This window comes from Hirundo rustica, chromosome 3 (genome assembly GCF_015227805.2).
Source record: "Hirundo rustica isolate bHirRus1 chromosome 3, bHirRus1.pri.v3, whole genome shotgun sequence".
Taxonomy (NCBI): Eukaryota; Metazoa; Chordata; class Aves; order Passeriformes; family Hirundinidae; genus Hirundo; species Hirundo rustica.
This window is the reverse complement of record NC_053452.1, coordinates 2,786,047-2,810,167: the sequence shown is the minus strand read 5'-3', so window position 1 is coordinate 2,810,167 and position 24,121 is coordinate 2,786,047. Positions and strand designations below refer to the sequence as shown.

At 42.8% G+C, this 24,121-nt stretch overlaps 1 long non-coding RNA gene across 3 annotated transcripts in view; it reads right to left on the bottom strand.

The window, feature by feature from the left end:
- Positions 1-22,753, bottom strand: part of LOC120751225 (uncharacterized) — a 96,734-nt gene extending 73,981 nt beyond the window's left edge. For 2 of the 3 annotated variants that reach the window (XR_005700321.2, XR_005700323.2), the window contains exon 1: positions 22,671-22,743. This is a non-coding gene — a long non-coding RNA (uncharacterized LOC120751225). Of the gene's footprint in view, positions 1-22,670 lie in introns of all 3 variants that reach the window. The other variant, XR_005700322.2, reaches the window with a different exon arrangement.
- Positions 22,754-24,121: the final 1,368 nt, after the last annotated feature.

The following is a 24,121-nucleotide window of genomic DNA, read 5'->3' as shown; positions in this document are numbered from 1 at the left end:
TAAGGAGCAGATATTTGTTCATCCTTGGGCTGTGTGTGGATGCACCTTTCATCTAGGAAAACTATCACATCTTTTGGGGAACAAACTCAAGGACCTCAGATACATCTTCTATGCCTTCTATACTCTCAAGACACTTACATGTTCCAACCAGCTGTGATAAAATCATCAAAAACCTTGGTTCCTTATCTGAGCCGTTCAAACCTCTAGAGTCTGCCCAGGGAAGGAGATATCTGGGGAGAGGGGCTGTGCTTCCTGCTCCCAATCCGCTCAGAATTACCTCACGAGCTGGCACTCGCCGCACAGGATGCGGCCACGTCCTTTCATGTGGCTAAGCTCAGCACCAGGTGCAACAGCCCTGCTGATAAGACAGCATAAAGGCAACTTTCTCCGTGTTTGGCTTCCTCCCACATTTCTTAGGAGTGGGGGGAAAAAAAGAAAAATACGGAGGAAAACGTGTGAGCCCATCCCAAAGATATTTCCCGTTTTATGTTCACTCCACAGACGCAGAAGGGCTCAGATGTGCCTGACGTTTTTAACTAGCAGGAGCACCACACAAGAGCATCGCATGGATCAGCTTCTCCCCGAGGGACAGGGAGCCAGGACCTGAGGAGAATCCCACGGCTGAGGCCATAGCAGCAAAACCCCAGCCCTGGCACACCTTGGCACGGTGGGTGAGGCAGTCCCAGGATGGCACACAGGGTCATCTCAGAGCTCAGCAGAGGAGGCAGGGCCAAGATCAGAGCTGCTGGGGGCAACCAAGTCAGACACAGCCCAAGAGACACCAGGGACTTCCATGGTTGACAAGACAAGCCCAAGAGAACACCCAGCTCATGGGTATTCACAGGCAGAGAGGGGCACAGCTGCAGCTGAACTGGAGACTAAAGCTCCTTTAACAAAGCTCAGCTCAGGCAAGAACACAGCTTAAATAACAGAAGAGTGTGTGGTGGATGCTCCTGGGTGATGTTGACCATTAAGGCTTGATGGTGTAATTGGGATACCAGCTACAGAAATGCAATTTCTTCTGAGACTGCAGTGATGGGTCTCCCACAAACCCATCACCTTCTTGACCTCAGGGCACAAGGTCACATCCCTGCACCTCTGTGTCAAATCCATTTACATCAAGCTCCCGTGCGCAGGTTCCTGCATCCACCACCTCACACTGCTGGCTCAAGAGTAAAGTTCAGCTCTATTGAGCTCCTGAGGAAAGAAAAATTTGTTGTGCTGCCCAGGCTCTCGAGCAGGCTCGGTGCTCGTGCCCTGGACAAAGCCATGAAGATGAGAGTTGGGAGCACAAGGCAACTCTGGATTCAGCGATGCCCTTCTTGAACATCACCCCCTATCCCCTGTGATGGGGGACCCCAATGAGGGCACAGCAGCAGTCCTGCTCATGCTGAGGGCCTTGATTCTGGGCATGTGGGAGCCCTGCAGGGCCACAGCAATTCTCACAGTCAAGTAGGAAAGGGGGGGGATATGAGAGAGTTAACAAAAAAATAAATCTTGTTTATCCAAAGGAAAAAAACACGTGCTCCAAGAGCAAGAACTGGCTGAGTATTTGGTTTATTTTCTATTTCACTTGAGCCTTGCCAGCCACAGCTAATAGATATTACCACCTGAATCATGAGCTGATTTACTAAATAACAGCCATGACACTCTACGAGTGTAACCCCATAATAAGGCAAATATTTGCCACCATCTGCAGTAAATTCAAAGCATCTGCTGTAACTTTTTTTTGATGAAAGCAAGCTAGTATACCCCACTGTAAATTCTTTTGATATTGTTATTACAATATTCTGTGATAAATAAAACAAATGCACAAATACAGCTCAGGCTAGGAAAATAAATCAGCAAGGCTTAGCAACTGCTTTAATTATTATTAGAAACAATTTGGAATTTTTCTTACCTGTCACCCTATAGAACTGTTTTAGTCACTATTTAAAGAAAACCTTTTTCTACTCTTTGAAAACCTAAGGAAAAAAAAAAAAGTGAACAAAATCTCAGTGTTTGTTTCAGCCTTGACTGAAATTTCTCAAACCAGCTCAGAAGTTACTCGAACTCTGCCTCCACTGAAATCTAAAAAACACAATCTTCCCCCATTGCCTAGGTAGAAGCCAGAATGACGTGCTTCACAAAGATTCCAGCTCTAGGTATCAATGCTGTGTTTATCACCACGTTATCCAGGAAACTATCACTCTTGCACTAAGTTTAAGAGCTCCTCTCTGTCCACCCACTAATGGCAGCTTGGCTTGATTGTGGGAAAGCCAGCAAATCCTGCCTTTTCTTTTTTTTTCCCCTCTGTGGATGGATGAATTCCCGGGCATTTTTATCTCCTGTGGAAGGGGTTCAGTTACAGCCGGCTGGCCTTCATCCAGGTACTGATCTTTCCCAGGCAAGGCAGAAAGCTGGAGAGAGAATCAATTGCCTCTGGTATAAAGACGATGTGCAACAGCACGTTTCTGGAGGTCCAGTTGTCACACAAACTCCACCACACGTTTAAGAAAGATGCTGAGTAAGATGACGTGAGACCAAAAAAAAAGAAAGCGCTGTTGGAAGGATGAATGAAATTAAATTGCCCATTACAAATCTTCCAGCTTTTTTGGAAATTTTTTTCGAAAGGAATAAAAAGCACCATCTCAATAATCTTCATACAATTTTATAGTAATAAAGGCAGCTTTAAAGCCGGTAGTGGCAACAGGAACGGTTGACGCAGCCACAGGACCATAAATGACCATAAAACATCAGCCAATAGCAAAAAAAAAAAAAAAAAAAGACTAGACCACTCATGAACATAAATGTCATCATTTTGGATTACATCATAGCAGAAGAAGGATTCGAGACACCTGCAATAACCAGATGGAGTCAGAGCTAGCCATTTATTAGATTTTTAGCTAAAAAGGATGAAAGCACAACACTGTTTTCAAAGCTTGGGATATATGGATGTAGGAATTTTAACCTTAAAGATGATATTGGAGGCCTAGAAGCAGGCACAAAGCCAAAAAAGCACAATTCTGCTCTTGCTAAACAGGGAAACAGCCTTTTCCATGCCTAGTAACCTTCTAATTTTCAGAATAAATGCATTTTATATCTGCTCACCTTCCATGGGGTATTTAAACCCATATTTTTTAAGTTCTTCCAGGTGGTGGTTTTCTAAACTCTCACCTCATACACAGCACTTTCCTACCTTTTGTTCGAGATTTTAGGACAATATTATTCCCTTTCAGCCTCATTTTCTCTAGGCTAAACAAATGACACTCCCACAGGAGATAAACCCAGAGTATCCTAGGAACTCCTCTCTAAATTCTTCTTGGTTTGCTCGTATTAGCACATGGGAATATTTACAGAGGATAGATCTTTTTCTCATCCGAGAACACCGTTTATGGAGATACTGCAGATATTTCAATCATCTCAAAGCAAGAACTGCATTCCAGTCTCCCTCCTACTTACATATTTCTAAATTACGAGTTTTCAATGGAAATAGGATATTTATGAATGTGGTTTACGTTTTTCACTAGTGCATTTATTGCCTTTTCTTTCACTTGCTTTCTCAGGGTTATCTTAATTTTCCCATGGGAGATTTCAGGCCTCCTCTGTATTGCCAGTGCATCTCATTTTTCCCTATCAATGCAAGCATGCTCCAATTTTCATGCCAGAAGCATTGAAGAAAAACTTTCAACCAAATCCAGTGCCAAAACTCACTCAGGAGACCTTCCTTTCATAACTTGCTTTCAGCACAGCAATATTTATTTTAGTGTAACTGCTTTGTCTCTTACCAGTTCCACTCCACATTACTGCTCTAGTAGCTGCCTCCTTAACATTTTAAATTAAGAATTGCCTGTGTAACACCATAGAGACTCTAAAGATGCTATAACAGCAGATCAAGCTAATATTTTTTTGTTTAAGAAATTAGTTACAAAGAGAAAGTGATCTAAAGACACTTAGATAAAAGACTTTTGGTAAAGTTATTTTTTTTAACTGGTCCTTCATTCTAAATATTCTTTGTTTACCGCCGTCCTGGTTTCTTAAAACCATGTCAATAAATGAGTCTGGAATGTGGGATACTCAGAACTTTCACTGAGCAACGAAACTGAACAAAAAACCCCAAACCAACTACGTAGATATTGTTTTCCCTCCAACTCCTGCTGAGCTCAGCATTTGATCATGAGTTGCTCATCTTCAGTCACTGCTCTTAAGGCAACTGACTGGTTTTGAGACAGCATGAAACTGAAATTCCTTGAGTGTAGAACATGTTTCAGCTGTAAAAGTCCTCCCAGAAATAATTTGCCATTACTAGTCTGGCTTTAAAGGAGAGCATTTTGGGTTGCCAGCAAGATTTTCAGCCAGGACTACTACTGAGGGATGTGATTTAATGGCTCACACGTGGACAATGACACAAAATGGCCAGGTCCACAAATGGCCTTACATGGCTTTTGCCCTAATAACTTTTCCATTCATATTTCTTTGCCTCTGATGTTAGAGTTGCCCCTATTTTTTCCTCAGATCACAATGACAGCTAAAAGCTGGGGACTTTTACGACATGAAGCATCCAAGTACTCTGTGTGTCCACAGGGACCATAGCTAAAACTACTCTGGGCATTCGTTAAATTATTAACACTTATAAATGTGATAGATCCTCAGCTTCTGGAAGCACTAGACTTTACATCATCTTTGAAAAAGCTTCCTAAACAGAAAGACAAACACGCATCTGTATTATTGTCTCTTCCAAATTTCAGTCTCCAAAGCCCAAACTTCTTCAAACTATTTCCATTACACTGTTATTTTTAGATACTTAATTAATTTGCACCAAAGTCCCCAGCATTTTCATTCCTTAGCAGCATGCTCAGTGTGGCCCCAGAGTAAAGAACTTAGAAGCTAGAGATCTTACCATATTTAACAAGAAGCATCTCTGACAGTAATTGGAGTTCTGTATCAAGGTAAATAAACGGTAAGATCATAAGAACATACTCTAGTGGCCACAAGCATCCGGCAAACAGTAACATCAGAGAGCGAATTTACCATACAGTCTCAGTGGATACGAGTTTTCTGTAAACAAACAATCTGAAGAAAGCCTCACTTTTGTCATCTGTTATTCCCACTGAAGAAAAATGAATATTCTGTTTTACGCTTTTCCTACCAGGTGGCTTCATTATTTACCGCTCGTCTTTTTTCCCCCTCAACATGTGTGCAACACTGTAATATCCTCAACGACAACGGATTCAATTTCTTTCCTCAACAGGAGCATTCAAGGCAAATTACCCAAATTACGCAATATGCTAGAATGATGGTACATCACAAGGGTACGTCGGAAAGCCAGTTTCTCATATCGCTGGGGAAAAAAAGAAAGCTCACTTCTATCAAGATACAAAGGCCCCTCCTCACAGCATATATTCCCACCAGTACAGGGCATGGAGTCGAGCAGGAAAGGATGGGGACAGCCACAGAGGCTCCGATCTTCACTGAGCACGTGGGGAGCGTTGGACAAGTCACTGACTCTCCCTACCCTAGCTATCCCTGTGCAACACAGAGATAACACTGCTTCCTCCCTTCAAACAAAGTGCTGCAGGCATAAAAATTCCTAGACTGAGAGGTGTAAAATCCCGTGATGATGAGGTAAGTGCCTTGAGCAAATAGTGGCTGCATAACTCGGACTGAAGTTTGAGCGCTGTGCTTAAAGAGTTAAGTTCAGAGCAGAGAAGGCAAAGACAGGCACGAAGGGCTCCCCTTCTACATTCCTAGAAATCAGTGGCTTCAGCAAACACAGGGCTGGCCTCTAAAAGCTGAAGCTGTGCTAAGATATCTGCTATAGAGAAAGAAATACTTATTCTGACCTGGGAGGAAGGAAAAAAAAAAAAGAAAGGCAAATGCCATGGCTTTGAAATAAAAGAGCAAAAAGAAAGAAGAGGCTCAGGAGGGTTTATAAATCCTCTTAGGCAGCCTCTCAATATTCCCTTCCCTACAACTTTAGAGCAGGGCTTTAGAAAATTTCAAGGAGGATGGTCAGACACTATGATTATAGCCACTTCTGGCTTCATCCTGATTAGAATGGCAGTCAAGTTTGACAGGTGTTAACTCATCAGGTCCAAACAAACCTCAGAATAAATATTGCCTTATTGTAGTACCTCTGCTTTGGAAGACCCTTATAGCTTGCTTTAAGCTTATTCAGTTATAGCATTCCCAAGTTTTTGTGAAAACAAAGTAAAAATAAATTTATAGCGACGCCAAGAAAAGGGTCAGAGGGCTACATTCAGATGGAATGTCATAATCAAGGTGAAACCTCTAAAATACTTTTAGAAGAAAGTTTTGCTATCAAATATTCTAGTACAAGGCAAAGAAATTAAAACTTTTGGAAGGATTTTGAAGTGTTGAACCAGCGGGGCAAAACCGGGGCTATCCCACTTTGTACAACCCTGGGTTATGAAAGGGTCAGAAGCCCTCCTTCAAGGAAAAGGACAATTGTGAAGGAAAGAACAGGCTAGAATTGTTCAAGCTGCTCCACCTTGTTGCAGGGGGCTGACACGATCCCCAGGCAGCTGTCAGGAATGAAACAGGGCAGTGACAAATCACAGCTACATTCGCCCCCTTTCCTCCCTCAGACCTTTAACACCGCATGCCTAACCCCAAGCGCTCTCCGCAGCACTGCTGCCAGCTTGCAGCAAACCATCCCCTGTTTTAAAGATTCCAAGAGCTGGGAAGGGCTCTCTCCCCCCAGCCACACAGCCCAGCTTGCAGGAGCTCTGCGCTATCAATGGCTTTACCCCGGTCAAAGCCCGCTCAACCTTTTCACAGCCGGATCACAAAGGCAGGGGATGCTCTTGTATGAGACCAGATGCCACGACGCCCCAGGCTGTGTTTTCCCCCTTCAAACACCCACCACAGACCCACGGCCAGCCCTCGTGGCCTCCAGGTATTCCCGGCAGGGCAGGCATTTCTATCAACTCAACATTCAAGAGGTGCAGGACCGAGGAGGAGGGAAGGAATCAAAGCATTTGAAGCGCCGGAGTCCTGCCAAGTTTCCTGCGCTGGGCTTTCCCCGCTTCCTTTAGTTATAACTGCAAGTGGCTACCACCAGCAGCAGATTGAGCACAAAAGGCTAGTTTGGGGCTTTAGAGAATTAAGACACTCTCAACGTGCAGATAGAATTCAAGTGTGAAAGCCCGTCCCCACCTGCTCCTCTCCGTTTTTAGATCCTGGCTCCCAACAATCCCGAGAGGAAGCCGGAGTATCTAAACTACAGTGAAAAATTCGCCAATCCCTAATTCCTGCTGCAAGTGTCGCAACACTTCTAGGAAGCTGACAAAAGCTTCTGTTCAGCTGGCCCATCACTCATTTTGTCACTTAGACGGCCTTTGTTACCGGTGATATCCAAAGGCTTTCCACATAGATCCGCCAGAGAAACCACTGCTGAGCATCTCCACACCTTGGGCCGTGACAGGAGCGTGCCAGATGCACATTTTAAAAAGCAGGGCGTGCATCAGCCTCCTCATAGAGCCCTGTCAGATTCTGATTAACAGCAACGTGCTACAAATCCTAAGCAAGAAAACACAGACCCTCATAAGCGTTCTACCCACATCAAAGCCACGTGGCCAGGGGTACTCAGCACCAAATGTGGTTTCTGAGGCGCTTTTGCCACTTGGAATGTTTCGAGCCAAAAGAGATTGCAGGCTAACAGAAGGTTTGGGAGTCATGTTTTCATAGCCTCTGAAGTTTCAGAGTAAAAAAAACACCACACCAGACTCCGGTGGTTTGAAAAACCTGTGACCTTCAATGAACACCATATTTAAATTATTTGGGATAGAAGGAAAAACAGGCTTTCCTGCTCCACGACCCACAGGATAATGGACTAATTTGATAAAACAATAGGTTATAAGAGGAGTATCAATACAATAAAAATCATAAAACTAATGGTGATCTCTTTCAGATGAAGCCACAGATAAAAATAAAGGATTAAATATTTTTTTCCCCATTTCAGCCATGTTAAAGTGTGATTTACACGTATGCATCTGCACACGCAGAGGCAAATCCATGTAAAGAGATCCATTTAGGCATTAAACCTTGTACTACTACCAGATTTCACTTATTCATCCCAAGGAGTTCTACTAATTTCTATACCAAGAGGATTATTTTAGAAGCAGCTTAATATAGGTATCTAACAGAAGAAAATATCTACTGAAATAGACTGTGATGTGCTAGAGAGGGGTGTAAGAAGAATAAAAAGACTGAATAAATGACACACTACATGAAATGCTATTTGTCTCAGCAAAACTTCACTAAGGGCAGCAACACAACTGCAAGCAGTTGGTAATTTCCAAATAAGATCCCTTCTTCTGGAAATAAGGTTTAATTAAAACGTGGAAAGCCATGGTATTATTTCTCACTGATCCTCATGAATCCCATTTTCCTCCTAAAATGAAATTATATTAAGTATTTTCCCATGACAAAACATATGTCTTGCCATTGTGTTTACAGCAAAAGCCTCATTTGCTGTTTCTTGAAACAGTGTGATCTAAACAGACAGATTTGAAAAGAGAAGGAGACCAAGTTTCAGCTGGAATTTATATTTAGGAAGACACCTGCTGTTGAGGTGAAACAAACACAAGAAGTCAAGCATTTCAAAGGTCCTTATCACTCTGTCAAGTCATTTTCAAATCCTTTCCTGTAAAGGGAAACAAAAGGAAAGCAACCTGCAAACAATAATGGATCCTTCTCCTTTTTCCCAGTATGTTGGTCAAGCATTGAGGGTGCCATAAATCAGTTCAGGATTAGAAAGATTGCAATGCAGGTCCAAGACAGAAGTACCTGTTCCAAAGGCTTCATTCCCTGCAGTCGACATTACAGCTGACCCTCAATAATTGGTATTAATGATCTGTATGGCAGTAAAACTGAGGGATCAGCTGAGGAGCCATGAGACCTAACACCCATTGTGAAGGGGGAAAAAAAAAAAAAAAAGCTTGCAACCTAAGGAACAGAACAAAAGAATTTACCTTCAGGCTGCAGATTGAGAAGCATACTACAGCCAGAATAGAGTGATCTGTAAAGAAGCTAAACCAGGAACTGGTTTAAACTAAACACAGATTTCTTGTATCTTTTTCCATTCCTTGAACCATGTCTGATCATTTCCCATACAGCCTCGGAAGACTTTCACTTCTAAGCTCCTTTGAGGCTGCTGCACTTTGGCCCCATCCCACACAGCCCAGCGTGCTTTTCACTTCCCTTCATATGACCTGGCTACAACAAATGTTCCTCCTGTGGCCTCTCTGAAGCACTTGGTGGACAGGCTCCTGTTTTCCTGCCAAAGACACAGGGCCCTGAGAAGTGCAGCCACTTTCTGCTCCTCACACCAGCGCTGACAGCCCTGGTGTCCCATTAGTGGGGGAACACCGTTTTCCAGCCTCACGGATGCCTGATCTCCTGTGGGAACAAGGAACATACAGCCCAAGAGAGTTTAGACACTCCCATTCGTAAGGGCTGCAAGAGCCTCTCCACTTTATCTGGAGACTCCGGCAAAACAACTCACATCCATACGTATTCCTGTGCCTCTAGGTGTTCAGACATGGCTCAAAGTCATCCCACTTCAAGAACCTCCCCCCTTATACATGTTCCCTTTCTCCCTCTCCAGCCAGTTCCCTTCTTGCTCAGCCAGTCTTTGGTGACATCTTTGGTGTCACTCTAAGCCCTTCCCTCCATTCCCCCTTCCTGCCCACCATCTCTCCACCTCTGCTGCCTCCAAGATCCCTTCCCCTTCTCCCACAACCTTTGAAGCTCAAAACGCACCATTAGCACCCAGTGTCTTTGCCTCTGCTTCTGGAGCAGCTTCACGGCTCCAAACGCCTTTTCCGCCAGCAGACTCAGCTGGATTGATCTCCCTCGCCTTCAGCTCTCCCAGTGTCCACGAGGGATCCCACAGGAACACACCCCAGACCCCCTGCTCAGGGGGCTGTGTGGGCCATACGCTGATCAGCCTGTGCATCGTGCTCAAAGTGTCATATCCAGCCACGCACCGAGACTCCGGAGTCACAGAACTCACGAACTGCACAGGGACACCTTCTCCCTCCACACCTTTGTTTGTCCCACCTGCATAATGAGTGGTTATGCAGCTATTTTCTTGATGCTGACTGAGATATAAGCACAGCCTAATAACACTGCAGTATATCATTTTTTCAACATTTGCTTCCATTCTGGGGAAAAAAAAAAAAAAAAAAGCCGTAAAAGCTGTGAGTAAAATTGAGAACAGATCCTTTCAGCTGGTGTAAATCTAGATACTTCCATTGACTTTCGGTGGATTTATGCCAGTTCCAAAGAGAAGAGGCAACCCTTAAAATAACAAGTCACGTGTTTTGCACATCTTCCATATTGTTAATAAATTACCTATCAGGTTTACATTTAATTAAAACTTGACGGAGATATTTTTGTATGGAAGGATATTAATGGAGATCTCGCTAATCCTGGACAAGTTGCTTTGCACTTGACATTGATGCAATACTTGGAAATTAGAGTGGAAGGACAGTATGGTCCCACTCAAGTATCTGCCCCACTAACTTGAGCTTTACCCCAAAAATGAGAGGATGAGGTCACACAGTAAGGATTTCACTCTATTAAATTACTGTGTGCTGATTCTCTGCCTTGCTTTTTAAAAGTAAGGTGACAAAGATCACTGTAATCTACATTTAATGAAACATCATATCTCCTGTGTAGTCTCATTGATCATATCTTTTTTTTTATCGTTCTTAAGAGAATATTGTGCTTTTGAAATGATAAAGGCTCCTTTCCTTGAAGAAACTCTTGCTGCCTGCCAGTGATCTCATTATATGCTTTGAGAGTCTGCTCTGTTTGTAATTAGAGTCAAACTATCAGGGTGCTTTTGAACCACAGAATACCTTTCCAGCAGCAAAACCTAGTCAACATAATGCAACTTGCACTGCTTTCTTTAAGTGTCAGACTGCTGGGATTGCTGTTTTGCCAGAGGTGGACTTTGAAATTAATAACAAAACAAAAACAAAACAAACAAACAAACAAAAAAAAAGGCAAGCAGGGAGGTGTTGGCAAAACTTCACGAGAACCTGAGAAAAAATGGCCAAGATTACAGGCAAGCTGAAGCCCTCTTCCAGGTAGCACTCCTGAGTAACACAACTATAGTTATTGCAAGCTGGTATTCCAAATATTGATCACAGGATCCCCCTTCAAGACAGGCTTTTGCTCACAACCTCTTCTGAGCAGGGCCAGCACCGGGATATCCCAGAGCCACATTCTTTAAAGATTCTCCTACATCAGTAGAATGCTGGATTCTTCATCTTCTGATTTAGAAATCTGCCCAGAATCTCCTGATTGAGAACTTCCAACATTGTAACTCTTCTGCATTGCCACCATTTCTACTTTTGCAAGCACAGTGATTGTATCTGGTTTCTTGTTTCAGAAGTACATTGGCATTTCTTCCAAGTTTTAGAAATGGGAAGAGATACGGCAGACTCCCTAATGTACTTTGCCTGTCAGAATTTAACTTGCCCCCCAGTGAAACTGCTGAATTGTGCTTTGACAAGGGTTATTTAATGCTGTGGTCAGAGGACATGATGTTTGCAATATTATCCTGGAGGGAGTCAGGTTCTAAGAGGACTGACAGTTCTTGACTTGCTTCCCATTTTTAATGCTTACTAGTAAACCGTTACTTTTCTTCAAGTTTTCTGCACCTCACCCCTAAATCAATGGAAGCCTAAATCTTCACCCTTTTTTGGAATAAAGGGTCTATCCAAAACAAAACAGCTCAGTACTTGACTCTAAGAACTGGGGCTTTATGTAAAAGACCAGAGATCGGATTTCTCAGCCCTTTTTATCATTAGCTAAACACAACCAACCTAAAAACTGACCTTAGCAGTCATATCTAAACAATAGGAGGTCTTTTCTACACATAAACAAAGAGGGACTAAGGACCATTGAAACAAAATCACTCATGTCAGTAAAGAATCATTGACCTTGTCCACTGCTTTTGGGAGGAAGCAAATACTGCACGAATGAAGTGCTCAGTTGTGTCAGTTCTGGTATTTGCCAAGCTCTTGGGATCAGGTGAATCAGATGAGGCACAGATTAGAGCTAAACATGAACTTCACTCATATAACTATAGAATATCCCCAGTTAGAAATGACCCATCGGGATCATCCATCCAACTCCTGCACATCACAGGACAGCCCCAAGAGTCACACCCTGTGCACAAGAGCATTGTCCAAATTCTTGACACACTTCTTGAACCCAGGCAGGCTCAGTGCTGTGATCACTTCCTTAGGGCACCTCTTTGGTGCCCAACCACACTCTGGATGAAGAAACTTTTTGTAATATTCAACCCAACCCTCCTCTAACTCTGTTTAATTCTGTTCCATTCTGTTCCCTGGGGTCCTATTAGTGGTCATCACTAATTAAAGAAAAGAGATCAGTGCCTGCCCCTCCTCTTCACTTCACGAGGAAGTTGTAACTGCAGGGAGTTTTCCCCTCAGTCTCCTCTTCTCCATGCTGAACACACCAAATGACCTCAGCCACCCCTCACACAGCTTCCCCTCCAGGCCCTTCACCATCTTCATATCTCTCCTTTGGGCTGTCACTAACAGCTTTATATCTTTATTATATTGGGGTGCCCAAATCCGCCCCCAGGACTCGAGGTGAGGCTGCCCCAGTGCAGAGCAGAGCTGGACAATCCCCTCCCCTGGGGAGCTGACAGTGCTGTGACAGTGCTGATGCCCCCCAGGCACTCCATGCTGTTGCTCCAGGCTTTGAGGAACAAGATAAAACAGTCTGAGCATAAAAACGGAAACTCATCCGCAGCCTCTGAGATTTCATCTCGTCAGAAATCAAGTTTGATGCCTGCACAACCCTCTCCACAATGTTCCCCAAAGCTCTAAACAGGTGAATGTCTCCACACCACCACAGGCCTGACATTTGGGGCCAAGCTCTTCCACTGAAAGCCATCTTTGACCACTGCTCTCACCTGTCTTCCCCCGACCTGGGGAGAGAACAGCAGCAACACTCTTTTCTACACTTCATTTCTGGTTTATAGGCTGGCTTCCTCTGAAAGTTCTTTGTAGGTGTTGCCAGGAGTTTGAGCGCTGAGTCTCTCTAGACCAACACCTAGAGAGACAGAAAAGGATTAGCCCCAGGGCTGGCTGGATAGGAGAGACTTTTCATTCTCTGTAACAAGCCTCAGGCAAACAACCACTGCTTCTGGATGGAGCAATGGAGTCTCTCCCTAGAGCACATTCTGGTGCTCCCATCCTATGACCCCCATATGATGGGACTAAAAGCAACAGCAACCTTTTGCTTCTCTTCTCCTTGGAGTACCAGACGCTACAAAGACCTTTTCCTCTGTGCTGTACTTACACCTGCCTGATCTTTCAGAAAGGATCCAGCGCACACCTTTAACGTGCAAAGTTGTTAATCTTCATGCAAAAATCCGCACAGGGATTCTCAGGTAATTTCAAAATTATACTTACACACAAAACCTGTAACATTTAAACATTTGCACCTATGCCTTCACCCAAAAGGCTCCTGAAGTATTTTCCCAAGGTATTTATTTTTCTTTTCCTGGTAACTACATCTTGTCAGAAATATGAAATGGAATATTGGTAGCTCCCATTTATGAGATCATTATGGCTAATGGACTCATCAAAACTGTAGGATTTTTTTTTTCTTCTTTTTTACTTCGTGTTATCCAATCACTGACTGCAACAGCACAAAACACAGCCTTTATTCTTTATTTCATTCAATGTAGTAAGTATTCTGAGTAGCCCTTACTGACAATCTGATTTCTCACAAAGGAGTATTTGCAAAGTGAAAGATGGATATTCTGTGAAATATTTTACTTGTCATCAGTTCTGCGTTCTTGTATCTCAGACTGAGACATCCTCTGACAGATCGGTTCAGTCACCGGAGGAAAGACTAGCAGTTCCTTTCTCAAAGGCTGGACCACACTGCTCCCGTGTGGTTTCTGAGGAAAACAGACTGAAATTACTCCATTCAACAGAGAAACTCCTCATCCCCTGCTCCTATATATCAGGCCCTTCACATGTTTCTTAGTGGCACTATGCATTGACACCTGACAAAATAAAAATTACAGTGGCAAATTTCAAGCAGGGCGTTTCTGGGTTTTTTAAGTAACATTAATGCCAGTACACAGTTCCTTTGAGTAGCTCAACTCCTGGTTATTAGCACGTGGCTAAACGTTTCACACCCAAAAGTAAAGGAAGAGCTCCGCACCTGCTGAGAAGATCTCCTCAGACACTGAAATCAGAGGTCTGAGCTGCTTCACCCACAGAACAGATACACAGACCCACATCACAGGGGCTGCAGTGACCAGTTTCTCAGAGAAATGCTGCATATCAGCACCCAGAGACATAGAACCATAAAATATCCTGAGTATCACCAAAGCCCAACTCCTGGCCCTGCACAGGAATGGTGGTGACGTTGGTCTCTGTCAGGCACTGTTGCCCCTTTGGCTGCTATTCTTGCATATCAGACAGCGGGAATGATTCCTGCAAGGATTCAATCCCAAGTGCAGCAAATACTTCTAGTAAAAGCGCAAATATTCCTCTCCTGAGACATCTGAGAAGTCAAATGCTATCGATGACCAAATACCACCCAGCAGAAAGCATTGCCAGGATCAGGTCCTTCATTTGCAAAGTATTTAATTCATAATACACAGTTACATCAAATGAGGTGACAGGTGTTACAGGTATTCTGGAGTCTGAACCATTAACACCAACCACAACAGAAAAATGACCTGAACAATAATTGTATGCTGACTAGAATTGTTCTTCAAATATGTATTAAGACAATTTCCTGCAAAGAGATGGCATTTTCCTTTGATTATTACACAGATAATTTTACATTAATTTGGTGGATTTTTTCCCATTGATCCAAGTTGTTCCTTCATACCCAAACTATACCTGCAAAGAGACGGTGAAAACAGCTGTTACTTTTCAGAGTAAAAGTATTTTTTGACCCTGTTTAATCAGAAAGGCTTGCCTTCCTCAAAGCCAAACTCAAAAGCTATTTACCCTTATCTGGGGGACATGTGGACAGGAGAGGTGGGAAGTGAAAGACACCTAAAAGAAATAACTCCATCTAGAAACAAGCCTTATGGAAGAAAGCTCAAAGAAATCCCAAAAGCCAATTCTCCCCAACTCCCCCATTTCCCTTTCTATGGAAAACCAGCAGACTGACAGCTCACATAAACAGAGCAGACAAGTTCAGCATGAAGACAAGAAGGAACAGAAATTCCTGTTGGATTGTGGAGGCAACAGCTATCCCAGAGACTGTTACTGTATCATCTCAGACTGCTGGCAAGCCTCATTTCAATTAAAAACGATATTTGTGAATCAGACAGAAATGTGGTACCTTAGAAGGGAATCAGAGGATCTGTCAGCATTCTGGAAAGTTTCCTTTTAGCATGTACCAGGCCTTAACCACATGCACACAGAGAGCAGAGCATAATGAACACAGACTTAAGAGTTCCAATGGTTCATAGACCCTCAAAAGGGGATGAACAGCTCTGAAGAAGATGTTATGGTGCATCAAGCAAATCCTCCTTAGTTCACACAGTTATTGACCCGAGACATCACAATTATTCCTTCAGAGCCATTAAGGGTCAAATGTGTTAATCCCACTGCCAGCACAGATTATTTGTTACACATTTTAGTGAGTAGGATAAGGAGGATGTTTATATGGGAGCTGCACGCACTCATCATTTGGAGACTGCTTCTCCTCAGTCCTGATGCCCAGGGCCTCGCATTGACACAACAAGGAGTGGAACGGGAAATCAGGGCAGCAGGGAGAGGTGCAAAGCCACCAGAAGGCAACATGTCCTGGTGGGACAACCCAGCTGCTCTCCTCCCCAGGTTCAGCTGTGCGCTGGCTGGCACAGAGCTGGAGAAGAGACATTTTCCTTTTAAGTGCAAAGTGCCCACAAAGCACATAGAAACAGCTACATCTCTTCATTCCCCTCCGGTACACTGTCACCAAACCTTCCACCAGATTGCAAGGAAGCGTTTTTGCGTCGTTTTGCATCTGCAAAAGCCAGCGGCAAGCAGAGAACAAACCTAGAGCTGTACTAGCTTCGGGAAGCAGTCAACTGGAATACTCAGCAACCCTTGGCACAGCACTGCCAAACCCACAAAAGCCAGCATTTAACTGCAGGACATCTCCATGCGCCTTTCAGACCTCTTGGATGAGCACACAAATCTCTCAAGCTGCCAATCCCAAAAGGCTTGTGCACATTTTTCATCAAGAGAAACACTTGCACCTTCCTTTGTGGGCAGCACCTTAAGGAAGCAGGTCGTTCCAACTCCAGGAGCAAAACCCACAGGAAAGAAATCAAGCCTTCATCAGCCTCTGATAGAAAAATGATGATGTGGAGTAGCTGTGACAGAGATCACATAAATCAGAATTTCTGAAGTGACTCCTTTCTTCCCAGTGCCAAAATTGTCATAACTAGCTATTCCAGACTTATTAAATCTCCATATTGGAGCTCTTTGCCTTTAAAAAGAAAAAAACAACACAACAGCAAGGCTAGTCAATGTAGGAACTGCTTGAAATGCCTAAAAATAGTTTAAAACTATTTTTATGTCTCTCAAATTTACCCATAATTAATAACCTCCCGAAAAGCCATGCTAAAGAAATTTAGGCTTCATTGGACGGATGTTTTTCTACCGAACTTGCCATGGTATTCTTCCTGAAAGCAAGGACACAAAGTGGGCTGTGCAGAAGCAGAGGTAAAAGGGAGCTGTGCCTAACCCACAACCCACCAGCTGTGGAACGCTGCCCCTGGATGCAACAGGCAAAATATTGGGGGCAGTAAAGGAAAGGGTCCCCTAAACAATATGTTCGTAACACCACGTAACCCAATCTATCAGGGCTGCAGCCTCCTGCATCATTCCTGTGGCACACAGGTAGCCTGTAATCATGGAATACATATAAAAACAGCACACAACACAAAGATGGATATAAACCATTTGCTGCTTTGCCTCTCAGAAGACAGTAAAGAAGCACAGAGGGGCACCCTGAGGTTCCTGCTTTGCTTGGCTGCTTGTGAGCTGCGATTCCTCATCCAACAGCAACGCCATTTGTTACCTCCACTCACGTTGTACATTGCTCTGTCCTGTAGGATATACACATTCATGCTAATATATTATTAATATGATAACACAGGGCCCCATTTTCCTGCAATTTCTTAATACTCCGTTGGTAACAGCTGCACTGCAGCTTCTGTTAAATTGTTTTCCAGTAGCAGAATACTAGGAAAAAAAAAAGTGCCTTCATTTAGGGCTTAAATTGGCCTCAAAAACGTCATCAAAATATTGCTTAAAATACGCATTTTTGCAAAGTGTGGGAAAACACTTCAGTCTTTGGGTTATTCATTTGGGGGAAGGAAAACAGATTTTGGCTATGTGCGACTTTAAATTGCATGCGAGCCAAACATTTGTAATTTCCTTCATAGATAACTGAATATTACAGAGATTGTGATGGACATGGGAGGCAAATGAAGAGGAAAGTACAGGAACACACCATATAAACTTTTATAGTTACTTAGTTTTGCATATCTTTAAGGGAAAGTCAAGTGAGTCCTGCAAACCTCTAAACAGGTCATCAACCTGTAAAGTCAAATTTTATAGCAGCACCAAAACATTTCACAGCTCCTTAACAGAGTAAGTGGACAAACTGGATTCTCCATTTCCAGCCCTCTTTGGAAAGACAGCAAAGTTCAGATTCAGCAAACTACTTTTAAACAAGAGCATTATCTCAACTAATACGTATGCAAGAAGTCAGAAGATTTGAGTTAGGCATGCCTCGAAAATATTTTTTAATAAATATCACTCATCTGACTGAGAACAGATGTGAAAAATGAATAAATACTAATATGGGGGCTGTCACCCATTTTCCCCTCAAACCCACAAATCCATAACTGTACCCAGCTACACTGAGGAAACAAAGATTTTTCTACTCACTTGATATGAACAAGAAATTCAAAGCCATCTTTTTTTGTGTAACTGCTCTCCTGTGATGAGAGGAAAATTCTTTTATGCTTTATCTTGAATTAAGTAAGTCCTGTGAGAGGGGATTGTTTACATTTGGCCAAATGTTTTCATATTTGTGCCAATTTTAAAACCACAGATTTGTTCTTTGCAGCGATTATCTATGCTGAGATGATGATCATGTTTTCTGTTTTTCGTATCTACTTGCAAGCATAGCTAAGGTTCCCACCAAAAATTTCCTTTAAAACCTGCATGTAAGACAACATCTTTCACATACAACCCAAAATGAATATAAACAGACGTACTTGGTAGAAGCCTTCCTCTGTGGCTACCATTATTCACAATAAATGCTTTTAGCTTACCCTAGATGGCAAAACTAGAAACCAGACTGCAGCTTTGCATTCAAAAGCTAGTCAAGCTCATGTCACTATTCATAAAATAATACGAACATCAGTCCCAGGTACACGCTGTTGGGAATGCTCAATACAGATCGACGCTTTGGATGCATTTTTAGTTGGTGAAATTGCAATAGGGGCAGGACACTCAGAAAGCAGGCTGCTCTGTGCCTCCCCTTCCCCATTTCCTCTTGGGAAACTGAGTCATCACACCATTTTTCCCTTCACTTTCTAAGTACTTCAGGTTCTGGGGCACAGACTGATTCACACTGATGCCCAGGTCTAATCGTAGCACCGCAGTTCAGGAGCTGAACTATCCAGCACCTATAAACATTCAGCATGAGCAGAACCCAAAGCCTCTGAGCAGATCCCTTGACTTCAAAGAGATGAGGGCTGAAGCAGCAGGGCTATAATGGCCATTGCTGTCTTCAGGATACAGGTAAAACTGACAGGCGTGTGAAAATTAAGTAGAGTAACAGCTCCCTCCGATGTCACTGACTCATTGTTCATTGCTAGATGGAGTTTCTTGCTGCTCTTCTCTACAGAACTGTTTCCTGGTCAGGAACCTTTATCATGATACATCTCTTGGTCACTGAAATCCCCTACTGGGTGTTTATTTATGGAAAAAATGCCGGTCAGTCAGTTCTATTTTCAGACATCAACATCTAACCACATCATTGGCATTATAAACCCTCAGCTCCCTCCTGGTGAGCACAGGACAACATTAAACTGCTGCCACAATGACAGAGCACTTGGAAGACCCCATTCTTCAGAGCTTCTATATCACAAGAAGTCTCTTGTTTCGTTTTTTCAGATGCTGTGGGCAGGCTAGTAAAATTGTTTCCCCAGGACACTCACTCCTGTGGGCTGAGCACCAGAAATGGCTTGATTTGAGAGCTTTTCCTGCTTTCTCAGTTGATCAGAAAGTCAAATGAATGCATGTTGCTCGAATAACCAACTTCATCTTCCCTTTTAGTCTTACTAAAGAAGTCCCAGGAAAAAAAAAGAGGAAAAGAAAAGCACAAAAAAAAAAAAAAAAAAAAAAAAAAAAAAAAAAAAAAAAAAAAAAAAAAAAAAGTAGAAACTGAACTATCCCTCCAGAAAGTCATTTCAATAGAAAGACTTCTGGTACACAACAAAGTCTGAACAGCAAACCCCAGTGGGTATAAAGAATTGTGTGCATAAGGCCTCAGAATAAATGTTTCTTTATAAAATGCCCCAAAAGAAAGCAGACTACTCAAGTAATCTCTGCATCAAGAGATTTTCTGCAGGATTTTCTGCTTATCACTCCTTTTGCCAACCAGCCCAAGCGGTTTTAATCTCCCTGTCACAGGGCATAAATGTTTCCCCTACAAGTTCTGAGACTTGAGTGTCACTCTGAGCTGCACAAAACAGATGCTGAACTGACAAGTTCACTGAAATTTCTACCAAATTTCTGTGAAATGCACCCATAAATAAAGTCTGTCAACACTTGCTGTTCCACACTGATTGCCAACATCTCACTACTCTCAAAATAAATACCTCCCACAGATGCTTTTAGTTGCCTGGAGTACTAGATGTTTAAATAGAAGTTAAAAAAAAAAAAATACAATTTCAAATGTGGATTGATGATCTTTACTCGATCTTAAAGAACCAGAATCCATCAAACAGGTATGAAAGATCAAATCTGAGTCAGTTCCTATCTGTTTCCACTGCTGGGCCTCAATGGCCTTCAAACAGCCACCCATTCTGCCTCAAGTTATTTGTGACAGCTGCTTTATCATGCAGTTATGCACTCAGTGGTGCATTTCCAGGTTTTCCTAAATCCTAGGCAGAGAATAACTCTTCCATTATTCCTTGTTTCTAAATGTCTGAAAATCAGAAGCACCCGAAAACGAACTCAGGTTACATAAAAGCACAGCTTGAGAAGAATTCAAGTAGATTAGAATATACATTCCATTTCAAAGTAACTTTTTTTACAGATTTTATTTTTTTTTCTTAAGAAGAGAATAAGGAAGAGTTTTAAGGAACAGCAGCACTTGCTGTTAGCTATAAGCCAGTGGGCAGGTTATAAAATAGGCAGGGAAAGCACACATACACCCCCAAACACCAGTTCATGTCTCAAACCAGGTATCAAGTGTCCTGACACTGTCACAGACACCGAGTTATCTCTCTGAGGAGCAGCATTTCACTAAAGGTGGATAATTCTGCAGCGCAAGACTGCCTTGACCCAACTCTCACTCATCCAGTGATTCTAATCACCTGAAGAACCCACCCAAGGTTTGTAACGAAGGAGACAAGCACCAAAATAGTCAGGAGTTTGCCTTTTCTCTATGAGCTCGTCATACACAGTATAGCCTACCCCCTTCCTTTTACCAAAGCTGCAGAGTTAGTGCTTGCAAAATCATCTATGACAGCAGTTCTAGAGAGAAAGAGGCGATTCCTGCCTGACGGCTTTTTAATTTAAAGTACTACAGACTTTAAACTGGGCTCAGGCTATGCCTCTGTTGGCTGGACACTGACTATCAAACAGTCCGAGCAGCCACGTAACCACTTCAGACTGACCCCTCAGCACATGGGGAAAGGCTTTTACAGTACAATCCCACATTCTGAACTCAACCACAGAAAGGCTGATGTTAAAAAACACAGTTCCACCAGCTCGGCTGCTGATAGACAAATGGGCCCTCTTAGATTAACTGGTCTCATTCAGTTGCCCCAATGTTAATTTGAAAGCCAAACTGAGCACAAGCAAATGAAACTGTGCTACAGACTGTGCCCTTCCCAGTCCTTAACCAGCTCCTCACAGGCCAAAATCTCATCTCCAGCAAGATAAGCACGAACCTTCAGATTCAAATTCTTATCCTTCCACTCTCCTCCTCCCGTTTGATAAAGCACAGAACATCATTACAGTCATCTTTTCAATGAAAGGGAACATCTATTTCAGACATGCAAAACCAGGCAATTTAATTATGGCCCTTCTGATGAGACAGTTCCTAGATTTTCTATCAACGTGTTCCCAAGCCCATTCCCAGGGGAACTCAGTGGTAACATGAAGAGCGTGACCGTTTATTTGGCTTAAGGAACACATTAATTTATCTGGCTTATAGAATTTAAACATCTGACGAATGACAGTGTGGTTGATTTTATTCATCAGCTAATTGCTTTGCCACCTGGAGCTGCAGCTTTATATATTCAGCTTATAAAAGATCTGAAAAGGATCTCAATTATTCTTTAATTTGTTCCTTGAATTTAAAGTAGGAAAATCTGGCTTAATCAAACATTGTCTCAATTCTATTGGGATATGTCTAGTTACCTTATAACAAGGTAAGCTTTCATTTAATCATATGATATGATAATTCCCCACTTTCAAGCCAAGTATCCTCTTAGTTACAATCAATTTTCCACTGAAAAAATAAACATTGTCTCTTTACTGAAATCCCTGTAGAGGAAAACAGTCCTTTTAAAGCAACTTGCTGTTAGTACAACCACCCCAGGAATTTTTGTGTTGGAATTCATTAAACCCCCTCATTTAGCCCTGACAGGTAAATTGTGATATCCTGATTTTTCAGAAATGACTCTTCACACACAGGATGGTTTTTGGCATAGTTGAAAAAGTCTGATAATGAGCATTTGGGCAGAATGGTGGGATGAGCAAAATCTGGGGTTAGCTCTTCTTTTGCTATATAAAACAGTTTTATGCAGCATTCTCTGAAAATCGACTGCCCAATAGTCCTCGTACTTATTTTGACAGCAAGTTACAAAGGGGTAAGAAGATATATCGAGCACAAAGTAGCTTTTCGCCAAAGTGCAGTTAAAAATTCTGTGTTTCCATAAGAAGATAGCACTAAAAATTACATAACTAGGTCAGAGCCCTGCGTAGTCACATAACATTTTCCCACAGCTGCACACTGTTGCAGCAGCCCTCTTGTTTGAGGATAGAAATGAGCAGGGATAGGCTTCTTGTTTATCACAGCATGGAAAGGGTCCTGGTTTATTCCTCGTTACAATTCAGTTATCCTGACCCCAACCATTCACTGACCCTGGCTGCAGCAAGCTCCTGCTGGAGGTTTCCCCTGCAGCCTCTGACTGCAGGGATCAGTTTGCAGACTCTGACTGCAGCTTTTACCCAGCCAGACTGTGACTGCAGGGATCAGTTTGCAGATTCTGACTGCAGGCTTTTACCCAGCCAGACTGTGACTGCAGGGATCAGTTTGCAGATTCTGACTGCAGGCTTTTACCCAGCCAGACTGTGACTGCAGGTTCCAACAACAGGCTCTGACTGCGCACCCAGACTGACCTCACAGCAGGGATTCTCTCTCCTCAGGATCCTCCTTCTTCATGCTCCTCTTCTTCCTCAAGGTTCCTCCTCCACGAATGTCCCCTCAGCAGCTGACCCATTCCCTTTTATCACACTGATCTTTAATGGAAGCACCTGTGACTCATCAGGAGCGAGGCTGCATTGGGTAATTAACACAGCTGTTACCTATCAGAGGTGAGATTACCTGTATTCCCTTCTCCTACAGCACACCCCAACAAAGCCCTTGCCAACACTAGTCCCTTTTCAGGCTTTACCAGAGAAGCCTGGACTGCAATAAGTTTAAAAAGAGTGCAGGAGAGATCACTGCCAACCTGAGTGTCTGGGTGAGGGCAGTACCATGGAGTTTGCTGCTTGGAAATAGCAGTTTAATTTAGGAAGCTTAAGGTGCCGTGACATGGAATGTGTAACAAACCAAAACGTGTGTTTGCATAGGAATAACTGAGAGAAAAAAGAAAATGAGGAAAAGGGGGGAAAAAGAAAACTTGCAGGGAAATCACAATGAATTTGAATGGATGGAGTGCTGATAGATACCAGACTTAAAAAATTAGGAGCCCAAAGGCTAGTCTTGCTGGAAGAGACATCCTTCTGATGAAAACAGCATGACAGGCACTGGAGAAACAATTAGACAAGGAGATGATACAAAGACAGTAAAACTACTTAAAAGCAAAATTATTTGTCCCAAGTCCCAAAACAGTATGGAGCCAGAGGCAAGAAGGGATAAACTGGCCCTGCTAGTGCTTTTACAGTCACTGAGAACAACTTGAGCTGTAGCCAGAGCAGCTGACACAGCCCCATCAGGGTGGTGGAATGGTTTGGCCGGGTAAACATGCCTAGGAAAGTTCTCTGATGAGGAAAACAACAAAAAAGGGACCCAAAAATGACCCAACAGAGGAAGCAAGTGCAGATCTACCTAATATGATACCTATTTTGCATAACATGGCCCAGCTCCAATTACCTTTCATTTGCCTAGGAAGCTCCTGATTTTCCATATCTGGAATTTCACAGTTCTCTAATGCACACTACTGGCATTACAAATAGTGATTTATAGTATTAGCATTAAAATATCTATAAATTTAAAAATATATTAATTTAAATATTTTTATTTTAAAATTTGCACTTAGATTTGAGCACTTGGAGCAACTGAGATGCACTAAGTGGGAGCAGACACTGGTGAAGTACTTGGAGGACAGGATTTACTTCTGTTGAAAGTAATTTTTCTCCAGAAATTCAGATTCTCACTCTCTCTGCTTCACAAGCAGATGGAGATCTGCAGGACACGCCATGAATATAAACACACACTGGCACTTGGAACTCAAAGGCCATCGACTTGAGTAAATACTCTAGAAGAAACTTGGGATTTTTGTCATGAGGCAAGTGTTTCTGTATCCAAATATTTTCCTCTGGATTCATGAGGCAGAGTGGAAGCATTC